This window comes from Monodelphis domestica, chromosome 1, assembly GCF_027887165.1.
Source record: "Monodelphis domestica isolate mMonDom1 chromosome 1, mMonDom1.pri, whole genome shotgun sequence".
NCBI lineage: Eukaryota > Metazoa > Chordata > Mammalia > Didelphimorphia > Didelphidae > Monodelphis > Monodelphis domestica.
This window is the reverse complement of record NC_077227.1, coordinates 33,697,944-33,710,658: the sequence shown is the minus strand read 5'-3', so window position 1 is coordinate 33,710,658 and position 12,715 is coordinate 33,697,944. Positions and strand designations below refer to the sequence as shown.

General features: G+C 43.7%; 1 long non-coding RNA gene across 1 annotated transcript; it reads left to right on the top strand.

Moving 5' to 3' along the window:
- The first annotated feature begins 293 nt into the window (after positions 1-293).
- Positions 294-2,481, top strand: LOC103101357 (uncharacterized). The gene is made up of 2 exons (XR_459859.2): positions 294-618; positions 1,045-2,481. It is a non-coding gene; the product is annotated as an uncharacterized LOC103101357 (long non-coding RNA).
- The last annotated feature ends 10,234 nt before the right edge of the window (positions 2,482-12,715 follow it).

Below are 12,715 nucleotides of genomic sequence, written 5' to 3'. Positions count from 1 at the left end.
AGGCACGATAATAGATGAAGAACTAGAGGGGACCTCCCAGGGCAGCTAGCCCAACCCCCTCATTTTACATTTGAGGAAACTGAGGAACTTGCCGAGTGGCCCAAGGATAGCAACTGATCTCTAGTCCCCTGACTTGGCAGGTTGCTTTTCCCACTATGGGGGGCATTTAAGAAAGCAAATTCCCCATCATTGTGTGGGGTGGAAGGAAGAGAACTATCCAGTGAGCTACGTGACTGCCTAGAGGCGTGGGCAGAGCCCCCCCAGTCTGCCACGCAGACAGAGGCTCCCCATTGGCTGAAAGTAAGCCTGGGCTTCTAGAACAGACAACTGAGTTCCTTCCAACTGCCCAGCTGGGCCTGTTTCTCCTTCAGACTGGATGTTCTGATGTGGAAAATTCCATCCTCTTTGGGAGCTAAGAGGACGCTAGAAATTCTGTGTCTGGAGAGAATCCTGGACGAGAGGGGGCTCAGGTAGCGCCAGCTGGAAGGGACAGCCTGGAAAATGCGAGCGCTCCTCAGCTGCCCCATTTCTTGTTTCTCTGCATCCTCTTTAGTGATGGAGGAGGAGAGAAGACCCGATGGCAGGAGCTCCCGGAGAGAAGATCCCTCCCCGAAGCAGGTCAGCATCTTTTCTGCCATTAAGTCCCAGAGGGCTGGCTGCGCCCCCAAACTGAAGTGGTCCCACAGCCTGCGTGGGCTCGAGGAAGGCCTTCAGCCCAGGGCCCCCTTGGCTCCCAGACCAGCCCTTTATCAGGTACCCTGCGAGGCTTCTCTTGATTGTGAAAAATCCCCAGAAAATGTTTTCTGAAAGCTTGGCATGTGTAGACAAAGAGAGACTGGATGCTGGTTTGGAAGGAAGGAAGGAAACAAAGCATTTACAGGGCTCTCTGGGCTAAGTCCTTGACAAACATCCCCTTCCTTTAACAGCCCTGGGAGAGAGACATTTTTATTATCCCCATTTTACAGTTGAGGAAACTGAGGCAGGCATCAGTTCGGGGGGGGGGGGGAGACAGCCAGATTTGAACTTGGGTCTTCCTGATTCCAGGCTCCGGCTGCCCCATGACTTATCCCACTTTGCCGGTCGATAGGCACGAGGCACTCCGACCTGACCCCGAAGGTCCAGATACTTCTGTCTTCTAGACACTGAGCTTGCATTATGATTCCCAAATTAAGATCTCTGAACAGGTCTGGCCACGCCACTCTTCTACCCCCAAATCTCGCTGAATGAGTAACTTCCCGAGTGATGTCAGGACCACAGACAAAGCCCTCAGCCTGGCATTTCAAGGTTTCCCTAATCCTGCTCCAGCCTGCTTCTGGAGACCTTCATACCATTCCCCTTAGTTCACTGGACGTTCCAGCCAAACGGAGCGAGCTCGTCCTCCAGCTCAGCAGGCTCCCCGCCTTCCACGAGGCTCCCCCACCTCAGGAATTCACTCCCTTCTCACCACCACATTGGATCATCCTCAGCTTCTGTCCAGGGGCCACAGCCCACGTTTCCTCCTGGGGAATTCTCCTGGTGCTCTGGCATGGGAAAATCCCTGCCATGTACCCCCCGAAGCCCTTCCTGATGCCTCCTCATGTCCCTCCTCAAATTAACTTGTCTTTTCTCCACCGTAATGACGTACATGGTGGTTATCCATCCTTCATCTTTGAAGAGGACCACTGGCATCCCACGGCCAAGTCTTGACTCGCTCTGGAACAAGCTTTAAGTGAGGTACAGAAGCTCCATCCAAGTCCAGCAGCAGGACGAAAGTCACGGTCCTGGACGTGGCATCTTCCGTGTCTGACCCAGCTCGAAGAGCTCCACCGCATCTGCTTCCCCTGCCTTTGTGGCCCCTGGAACAAGTGGTTCTCTGCCCATTCTGTCCCCCTAAACCACCAAAGGGTTCGAGGTCTTCACCTGGCTCAGACCATCTTCCAAGATGGTTTTCCTGCTATCACTTCTTGGAGCCACAAATGCCAATTGGGCGAAAGATGGCTGGGCAGCCTAGAAAAGGGCTCACACCAGAGGTGTGTCCTCCCCAGACACCCCCCCTGCACCCTGCCTATCTGGGTACATACATGCTTTTTAATATCACACTTTGTTATAGTGAACTTTGGTTTCCATGAATAAAATTCTAGGATCGGGCTAATTGACTTCTAAAGTCTTATCTAACTTTAAATTTCAAGTTCTTCAGGGAATCATAGCAGAGTTGGAAATGGAAACTGAGTCGCCTGATAGAGTATGTTTAACATGTTATATCACATGTAACATTCACACACACATATATGTATTTCTGAAAAAATGAGTCATTGAGGCAATGATTTCCCTTCCTAAGACCCTGGCAAAGATTCCTCAATCTTTATTAGAAAAGAAAGTACCGAGTTTAATGGATTCAAACACCATTTATCACATTTCCATGTAAAGGGAATAACATCTTCCCCTGATTCTGCATGTTTTATGTCCGTACATGTACTGTAAAATAAAAGATCCTTGAGGGCAGGCTTTACTGTGCCATTTTTGTCCTTTCATCTCCGACGCCTCACTCAGTGGCTGCTTTAATAAAATAGATAATTTAGATAACATAAAATACATAAGTATATAAATACATAAAATATATAAATATAAAATATAACATATAAAATAGATACTTTAATACAATTTTTATATATTTTAAAATTATTTTTATTTTATATTTTTTATTTTAATACATATTTTAAAATTTGAATTTATATGCAATCTGAAATGAATACATGAATGAATGAGCATTTACTGACCATTTAGGAGCCAGGTGTGGTACCAAGCACCTTGAACACAAATGATACAGATGCTCTAAAGAGCAAGACAAGTCCCTGTCTTCAGGGAGTCGAAATTCTAAAATAGAGGACGACCAGAGGAAAGAGTGTTTTTGGTGGCAGTGTTCAGGGAAGTCACAGTGAAGGGAATGGAATCCTATTCCTTGACATGTCCTTTCCAGGAATGGTAGGGTTGATTTGATGACTGCTTCCAGAGCTAGATGTAGAAGGGGAGAGAGGGATGGGGCAGCATGGGGGGTTACGAGGCATCAGAATGACTCAGAAGTCATACCGTGGATCTGGGCTGTGCTAGACATGATGGATCTCAGGAATCAGGAACCCGGGGCTTCAGGGTAGGAGCTGGAATGCTGAAGGTGGAACCTGGAGCATGGGAGCCCCCCCCCCCCCAATTCCCCAGACCTTGGTTTCCTCCATTTCACACTGAAGGATTGGGTTAGACCATCTCTAGGATCCTTTTGGACGGCAGTCCTCTGAAATGGACAGAATGGCAACATTGACTAAAGAAAGAATCCATCAAAATTTTGTACTCAGAGAAGCTAGCGGTTCTTTCTTTTCTTTTTAACTCAGTTTGTACAAAGAGACCAGATCGCTCTAGCAAGCGAATATCAGAGGTGATGACAAAACAACAGCTTGTTGGAGCCCGTTTTCCTCCTGTTGATTTTCCCTGGTATACTCTGAAAGGGACAAATCCTTCAGCCTCCTACCAGGCAGTGCCTAATCAGCAGAGTTGTCTCTGAAACTCTGTGGAGAAGGACACTGAGAAACCCTGGGAACAGAACTCCATGTAATGATGAAAGTAGATAATTTTAAATAAGGGCACTTCTCCGATCGCCTGGGTGCTTGGGGGCATGTCACAGGGAACCAGATATAAATAAACTGCTAAAGGTTTAATACAGCCATGGAAATAAGGAGCAAACATTTGCCAGCCCACGGAAATTTCGTAGCCGACTGGCCCAGGGAGGGAAATTGATGACACTGCCAGAATTCTTTGTTCCACCTCAGACATTTGGTTAAAGTGTTCCCCCTTTCTTGCTCATTTCCTATCTCACTTGGCATCTGGTTTAAGGCACTGATTTCTTCTCATTTTGGGGGGGGGATGAATCTTGTTTTAAAATCGCAGCACACATAAACAAACCTTAATGTACACTCCATGAGAGATTAAGTCAGAACAATACAAAATACTGATCATGCCTAACAGTCTATGCCACCATATGCTTTTTTAAAAAACCCTTATTCCATCTTAGAATCAAGTATTGGTTATAAGGTAAGGGCTAGGCAATGTGGGTTAGGTGACTTGCCCAGGGTCATACAGCTAGGAAGTGGTCTGAGGCCAGATTTGATCCCAGGACCTCTTAATTCTGGGGGTAGATCTCTATCCACTGAGATGTACAACCCCTCCTCCCATACATTTTTGCCATTTTTATTCCTTAAAATATAGGATAGTCTGTGAAATGGAAGCATAATGCTTCTTTGATGAAAGGTGACCCAACTCTCAATGGCATGAACAAGTTGAGTCCCCAGAGGAGTGGCTACTATTACCTTCAGGGTTCCACGGAGGTAAGCCTTTGGGTCCCTTTCCTCCTAAAAAGAGAACACAAGCCCCCACTGGTGTGTTTCTAGCAATCAGTAATACAGATTCAATCCTTTAGCAAAGACATTTACTCAAATGGTATGACAAGAACAGTAGCAAAACATTTCCTTCCAACGCCTACTTTTCTACCCATTCACCCAGAGCCCAGGAGGACAAGAGTGGGTACACACTTAAAATCCAATGGTAGCAGGTCACAAGAAGGGGTAACATATGTGCCCAAGGCAACTTACAACTCCAGATTTGCAGAGTCTCAACATATTCCATGGGATGAGAAGGGAAGCCTGGATAGGCTACTCCAGGTCTGCCACTGATCTATGGTTGGGGCTAGGGAAGCTGTATTGCCTCCTCATTGGACAATGGCTGGATGGACTCCTGTGTAGTGTTGGGCAGGCTTTACTACCACTGGACAGTGACTGTCCTGAATGGCCACTAGCCACCTTAGACCAGCCTGAGCTGGCTAAATTGCTTAGAAACTGGGTTTTTCTTTGTGTTTGGTATCTCTGTTGGGCAGGTTGATTGGCTGGACTCTCTGGCCTGACTCTTTGGGCAGCTGCAGTCTTTCCTACCTTTATCCACTTGCTTGGCTGGGCACTTTCTTCAGCTGGAAGCTTACTGTGTCCTTTTCATCTGTGGAGCTACCCAGTTCTTTCAGTTGGGGCAAGAATACAGGAGACTTCCTTTGGTGTCACCTACAGACTGGCGATGGGAGAGGTCTTGCCATTCCTGTTCTAAAATACTTCTGTTCCCCAAAGCTCCTTTACTCACTAAGTTCTCCATGTTAGGTTAGGGGGATCATTTTCCATTCAATTCCATCTTCTACACTCCTTTGGAAATCTTACGTGGATGAATGTCTAGAGAGGAAGGCAAAAATGTCATCTGTGAAATGCAGAGAAATCAAACATCTCCTTTGCCTTTAAATATGCAATTGAGCTATTCAAACCTCATGTCTTTCCTAGGATGGGGAATGTCTATCTCCCCCCCCCCACCCACCCCCCCTCCAGATGTTCCTCTTTAAATTGCAGAGTCTGTGCCTTTTAGCCTTCTATACCTGATTCAGCCTTTACTGGGCATCCCCTTTCATATGAGTGTCAAAAAGTACAACCTATATGGTGCCCAGAGTATTGAAACCAAGTTTTCTTACAGCATCCCCTGATCTTTATTTACATTCTTGTAGTCTGAGTATGTATTATTATTCTAGATCTGCTTTCTTCCATCTCTACCACATATCACTCATCCACTTGAAAGACTCTAGTAGCTTCCTATTGCTTCTAGAATGAAGTACAAAATCCGCTGGCATTTGAAACCCTTCAAAATCTGAGCTCCACGTATCCATCTAAGCTTATAGGGCTTCTATCTGTTCCAGCTAACTAATCTTCTTACCCATCCCAAGACATTCCACCTTCCTCCTCTGTTCTTGTGCGTGAGATGTGCCTCCCAACCTCATGTCTAGAATAGCCTCTCTTCTGACTTCCAGCCCTTCAAATCTTTTGTTTTCTTTTTCAGAACTCATCGTAAGGGCTGCCTCCTCTCCAGTGTCTTTACTAATCATTCCAGATGTTAGTGCCTCCTCTGCCATTTATTTTGTGAATACATACATTGTTTCACCTAGTAGACTATAAGATCCTTGAGGACAGGAAGGGTTCCTTTTTTTAAAAAAATCTTTGTATCTTCATTGTGTAGTAAGTATCTGGAATGGAGTAGATATTTAATAATGGAAAGGGTAATGGATTTAGAACTAAAAGTCCCAATTTCAAATCATGACTTTGCCCCTTAAATATTATAATTTTATTACATATCATCATATGTAAAATAGAATTAATAATAATGACAATGATAATAACTAACATTTATATAATTTGCTATATGCTAGGTACACCATGAGTGCTTTCTAATTATTATCTCATTCGATCCTGACAACAACCCTAGGAGGTAGATATTATTATGGTTTCCATTTTACAAATAAGAAAACTGAGGCAAATAGCAATTAGACAACTTGCCAAAGGTCACACAACTAGGAAGTATCTTGAAGTTGAATGACTCTGGAGTCAGCAATCTATCCACTGTGCTAAGTCATTTAACTTCTTCAGGTCATGTAAATGTAAAATAAGGAGATTGGACTAGATTTTTAAATTCCTTTCTTACTCTAAACCTATGTCTTATGGTCTTACCTATATGTCTCCCCGGGTTTCTTTGAAGTCTTCACATTCAAAAAAACTCTCAGGAATGGACCTCAGTGACCATGCCTTCACCAGAATCCCCTTTAAACATCCTCAACAAATACTCATCATCCAGCCCCAGTGGGAAGAAACCAACCACTTCCCATGGCCGCCATTCCTCTACCAGACAGCACTAATATTGAATTACTTTCCCATCCCAGAGTTCATTCATTCACGCCTTACAATCATTAAAGCATTGGTTCAAACTTGTTGTTATTTATAAAGTCGTATTGCTACAGACCTTCTCCCACACCGAGATCTCTTCTTCTGTCCGTAACCTCCGTGGGATGGCCAACCTGAACTGGGATCAGGGGAGGAACAGTCTTGGCGCTAACCATGCAGAATTCCTTGTGGTTTCCCAAGACCGACAGTCTAGTTCGCATCTCTGAGAGCCACGAGGCAGCAGGTCTATTTTCCCAGACCTCCAGCAATGGCAGATTTTGCCATCGTTTTAAGAAACCAATAGTGAGTCTTTCTGGAACTGCTCCATCCTTTGGTTTTTATTTACATTTTAATGGGCTCATTTCTCTCCTAGAAGTACAAATGAACATGTCCACACACACACACACACACACATATATATTTATATATATTTTGGGCATAAATTCAATAAATCTTTAATAGTCTGAACTTCTGCAATATGCTCTTTACTGGTCTCACCATTCTTCCTGTCTTAGTCTTTTGCAGTCAATAGTCCATACAGCTGCCAAAAATAATCTTCTTAATGTGCAAAGCCGATTGTTGTTCCCCCTCTTTACAACCTTCCGAGGCTCCTGGTTTCCTCTGGGATAAAATAAAAACTCTTTAGCCAGGCACTTAAAGCCCTCCATAATCTGACTCCAACCTACCTTCCCAGCCTAATCTTATATTATTTTCTTTTGCTCATGCTTTGTTCTGGCCAAACCAGACTGTTTATTCCCTGAACCTGCTAAGCCATCTCTTCTTGCCTCTGAGCTTTCAGGCCATTCCGAGTCCCTCCTCGTTTCTGATTTACAGCGAGGTCTCAATTAGTGCCAATAATACACACCAAGGAATGGTCCCTTGGAGGTATCTGAATTTGCTCTATTTGATGTTACAATTATGTAGAATACGGTCGCTGGTTCCAGCCCAAAGGAAACCTGCCCTGCACATTCCAATAATGGGACCAGCTCCTGGGATTCGTCATTCACAATAATGGAAATCTAGCTGTGCTTTCAAGGTTTGGGTCAGCCACCACCTCTTCTTTGAAGTCTTCCCAGATTCTTTCCAGGTGAAAGGGTTATCTCCCTCCTCAAATCTTTTTTTTTTTTAAATCCTCACCTTCCATCTTAGAATCAATACTATGTGTTGGTTACAAAGCAGAAGAGCAGTAAAGGCTAGGCAATGGGGGTTAAATGACTTGTCTAGGGACACACAACTAGAAAGTATCTGAGGTCAAATTTGAACCCAGGACCTCCTGTTTCTAGGTCTGACCCTCCTCAAATCTTCCTAAAGCTATTTCCTGGATCCTTTGCATCCTCAGTGCTTTCCCAGTGTCTAACACATAGCAGTCATTTAATGAGTAGAAAGAGCAATGAATTTGGCATGAAGGGCTCTAGGTTTAAATCATGAACCATGAATCATGGTCCTATCCTACTCTATTCCATACTCTACTAATGAGTTCAGATTATATCCCCCAGCCCTCTGCCCAGTAGACTTAAGTTCTTTGAGGATAAAAGCTGTATTATTTTTAATGTCTGTATCCTTGGGACCTGGCACATAGTAGGTACCCAGTAGCCATTTGTTGTACTGAGATGAAAAAGTACCAACGATTTGCAAGACTGTATTTATTATTATTAACACAAATATGTAATATTACATATATAACATAAATACCTGCTTCACTCTGCTTTTTCATTCATTCATTCATTCATTCATTCATTCATTCATTCATTCATTCATTCTTTGATAAGTCTGCTTCCCCTTTCTACACCTGAGTTTTCTCCCCTCCATAACATTTTGACAACAGTATCTGCCCTGCCTACTTCATGGCTGTCGCAAGCAGGAGATCAAAGGATGGGCGTGAAACCACTCTGAAGGCAAATAAAAAAGAGGAGAAACTCTGAAATAAAAATCTCTCCCCAGTCCATCTTTCCAACATTGTTTCCCATCTGCTTTCCTACACATGCTGATGTAATGGAGGCTGAGTTCAATGGCAAGTCAGAGGACCAGGGTTTGAAAGAATCCAGGCTTTGCTATTTATTTTCCAGGTTCCCTTGGGTGAGTTACTTCCTCTCTCCAGGCCTGACCTATAAAGTGAGGGGTTGGTCCAGGTGATCTCTAAAGTCCCTTCCAGCTCTATAATTTAGACAACTCAACCCATCCTGTGGTTCTCTACCTGCATGCCCTTGTTCAAGCCTAAACACATACAGGACCATGGGATTATAGATGCAGAGACACATGGGACTTTCGACAGCATCATTAACCTTATCCTTAGCCAGGTAGGAAACTGAGACCCAGTGACTCAAAGGGTCACGACTTGGGAGAAGTCTCCCCGAGGGGCGCAAAACAATGCCTTCCGATCTGTCACCTTCTGGCACATACATATGGATTTCCAAATCTGACATGGTTCTGCCTTAAGACAGGTAAGGGATTATCACATCTGTTTGACAGATGAGGAGATTAAAGCCCAGGGAAGCTAAAATAAGCGCAAGGTCAAACATGTAGCGAAACAGTCTTCTGATGCTTGGCTCGGTTTTCTTTAATGCACCACCATTCCTCTCTGGGAAAAAAACATTGGAGTGGAAGCTATTTCATTGAAGTAGAGGTCAGCAGATAATAGATGGTCAGTAAATGTCTATTGAATGGATAAATGAGCACCTGCTTGGCCCACTGACAAGACTGGCATCGGCGGTGTCAAATTTAGAAATGCACATGAACATCAGACAATGGAGAAATTTAGAAGCCGTAGTCTTGCATCTCCTAGGAGATAGATGATAGTTCAGCAGAAGCCTGCCTTCCTACATACTTATATAGGTATACACACACACATACTCTCTCTCTTTTCCCTCTTTTTTTCTCTCCATCTCCCTCCCCTCCCTCCCTCCTCTTCCTCCTCCTCCTTCTCTCTCGTACCCAAATGTATCCATGATTTCCTAAATGTGTCTATACTCCTTCCAACTAGGACTATCACAATCCACCCACTTCTTCTGATGCCAGGCAATTCTTGCCTATGTTCTCCAATAAATTCCCTATTGTGGGTTGACCCAATTTATTGTATACACACACACATACACACACACACACACACACAATTTTGGTGGCAGTTGGAAGGATGGGAAGGATGCTGCCTTTCCATTCAGAAGATTAAATTTGAATCCTGGCTCCGACATTAACTAGTTGTACTCTTTTGGGTAATTCACGTAGTGTCTCAAGTCCTCAGTTTCCTCCTCTGAAATGTGAGGGCAACGAACGCGAGGTGACCACTCTACGAGGAATGTGCCCCGTGTTGTGACCTCAATTTCGATAACTCAGAAGCTGTTCTAAACTCTTATTACCTTTATCAGGTGAAAATGTTTCTCTGATTGAATTACAGAATCCATCAATCATAAATATAAGGTGGATGCAATCACTTCCTAGACATCTCTATTGAATTATTCAATCAATCAAAACATAAACTAGATTCTTAACAACCTAGTCGATGAAGTTGGGAAAGAGTGGTTTCAAGCCACTGGGTGAAATCAGAGGATGACATTTATTGGGATTGGATGAAAGAATCAGATGCACATTCAAGTCTATGTATATTCCAGCAAAAAAGGGACCCCAAGCATTCTAGAAGCTGCTTTGAGATGAAAACTTTGAGGAAGCAGGATGGCGGCACCTGTACGAGAGGGCATCAGTGCGAAAACGGGCAAGAAGGCTAGAGGGGGTGTCGTCTCCTTTTCTTTCCCATTGACCACACCATTGCTGAGGAACTGGACCAGCAACAATTGATGCATCTAGCTGGAAATTAAAAGAGGATAAACTAGGCATGTGGAAATAATTAGTTTCAGAACTCTAATGGGCTTTAGATGGGCTTCCTAAGGACTCCACAAAGGGAAGGAAGGACTTCTATCCCACCAAAAGTTTCAAGTCGTTCCTTTGTGATACATTCTCTAAATGTGACCTTATGGATTTCCCCCTGGATTTTGTCATCACTGGTGGAGGAGTATATCCCATACTTTGGGGGAATATTTTTTCTCAATTAAAAATTTTTATTTAATTAATTACTTTAGAATATTTTTCCATAGTTACATGATTCATGTTCTCTCCCTCCCTTCCTCTCATCCCCCTCCCATAGCCAACGAGCAATTCCACTGGGTTTTACATGTGTCCTTGATCAAGACCTATTTCCATATTATTGATATTTGCACCAGGGTGATCATTTAGAGTCTCCATCCCCAATCCTATCCTCGGGGGAATACTTTGAACCAACTATTTCTTAAACACTACCTTAATAAATAATCATTTAAAAAAGCTAATTAGTTCTGGCTGGCAAATTGATATTAACAGATGATGGGAAGCACATGGTGGGGGCTCATAAGGGAGAGTGCTCCAAAAGCTCCCAGACACTCAAAGTTGTCACTAGATACCTGGTGGTAGAAGTCGTTAGTCCACTTTGGGGGCTCCTAGTTGCTCACGGAAGGTGGGGAAAATAGTTTGATCCAGAGATGGGAGGTTCTGGGTTCAAATGTGACCTCTGACAAGTCCTAGCTGTGTGACCCTGAGCAGACCACTTAACCCCCCCTTTCCTCCCCATTACTGCTCTTCTGCCTTTGGGACTAATACCTAGTATTGATTCCAAGATGGTAGGGAAGGGTTTTAAAAAAAATTCCTGTCCGGCTGCCATCTTATTGAGCCCAGTCAAAACCGAATCCCATAGGGAATCCATTAAATCTCCCCGAGTTGAGGGAGTCATCTGGTAGTCTGAGTCTATGAAGGGGGCAGGCCATGTTGATTATACGTCCTCTGTGGAGGCAGTTTCTCCCCTGGCCACCAGTCTAAAGGGAAGGAAACAGCCAACCATAGCTGGGAAATTCTCTAGGACAGGAAGGAGAATGGCTGTCCCAGTCCTTAGAGGCACCTATACTACATGCCTCTGATGGGGCAAAAGAAGCCACCTTAGGAGCTTTGGTGACAGGCTGGCTTCTCACTGGAAGCGCAGTGAGGAAGGATACCCTGAAACTCTTTCTCCCAATTCCTGGCTGTGGAGGGAGGCACAGATGGAATTCCTTTGCCTCCTATTAGTCCCTCCACCTTATAGTCAGAACCACAAGATTTAGAGATGGGAGGATCATTACACACCATCAAGTTTAACCCTATAGTTTAATAGATGAGGAACGATAGATAGGAGGGACTCAATGACTTGCCCAAGGTCTCCCTGTTTAAATAACAGAACTGGGATTCAATCATAGGTCTTTCCTCTAGCTCCCAACTCCATTTTCTGAGAGGTTGGGAAGTTTTCTAGTACCACCACTTACAAGCCCCCATCAATGGACTCCCACTTACCAGTTGATATCTATTTGCCAGCCAGAATTCATTCACTTTTAGAAATGGATATTTATTAAAGTGGTATGGTAAGAAGAGTTGGTAAAGATAATGTCCTCTTTATTATTTATTAGCACATTGATTATTTATTGTTTATTAGCACATTGCCATAACTCAGTGGATCCTCTTCCTGGTAAGGTTGGAGGGGAGAAACACCATTTAGCTTCCATTGGACTTCAACTATTGGATATATCCCTGTTACCCTTAAGCCTTTTCAAATCTATTAGAATCAAGGCAGTGATTCCAGATTCCTTCTTACAACAACTCTAAGAAGGACTTAAACGAAGACTATGTAAATAGGACTTTAACCTAGGGCTTTGCATTCAAGAGGGTACTGACAGGAGTCACATTCCTTTAGCAGCTAGATAGAATAATTGGCTAAAATAGGAAATACCTGGGATATCAAATAGGACATATTAGATAGAGAACTTGGTTGGGAATTAGGAAGACCTGAGTTCAAATTCTGCCTCAGACATTTACTAGTTGTATGATCCTGGGCAAGTCACAGTCTCATTGACTGCTTCTGTTTCTTCATCTGTAAAATGGGGATAATAATACTACCTATCTCA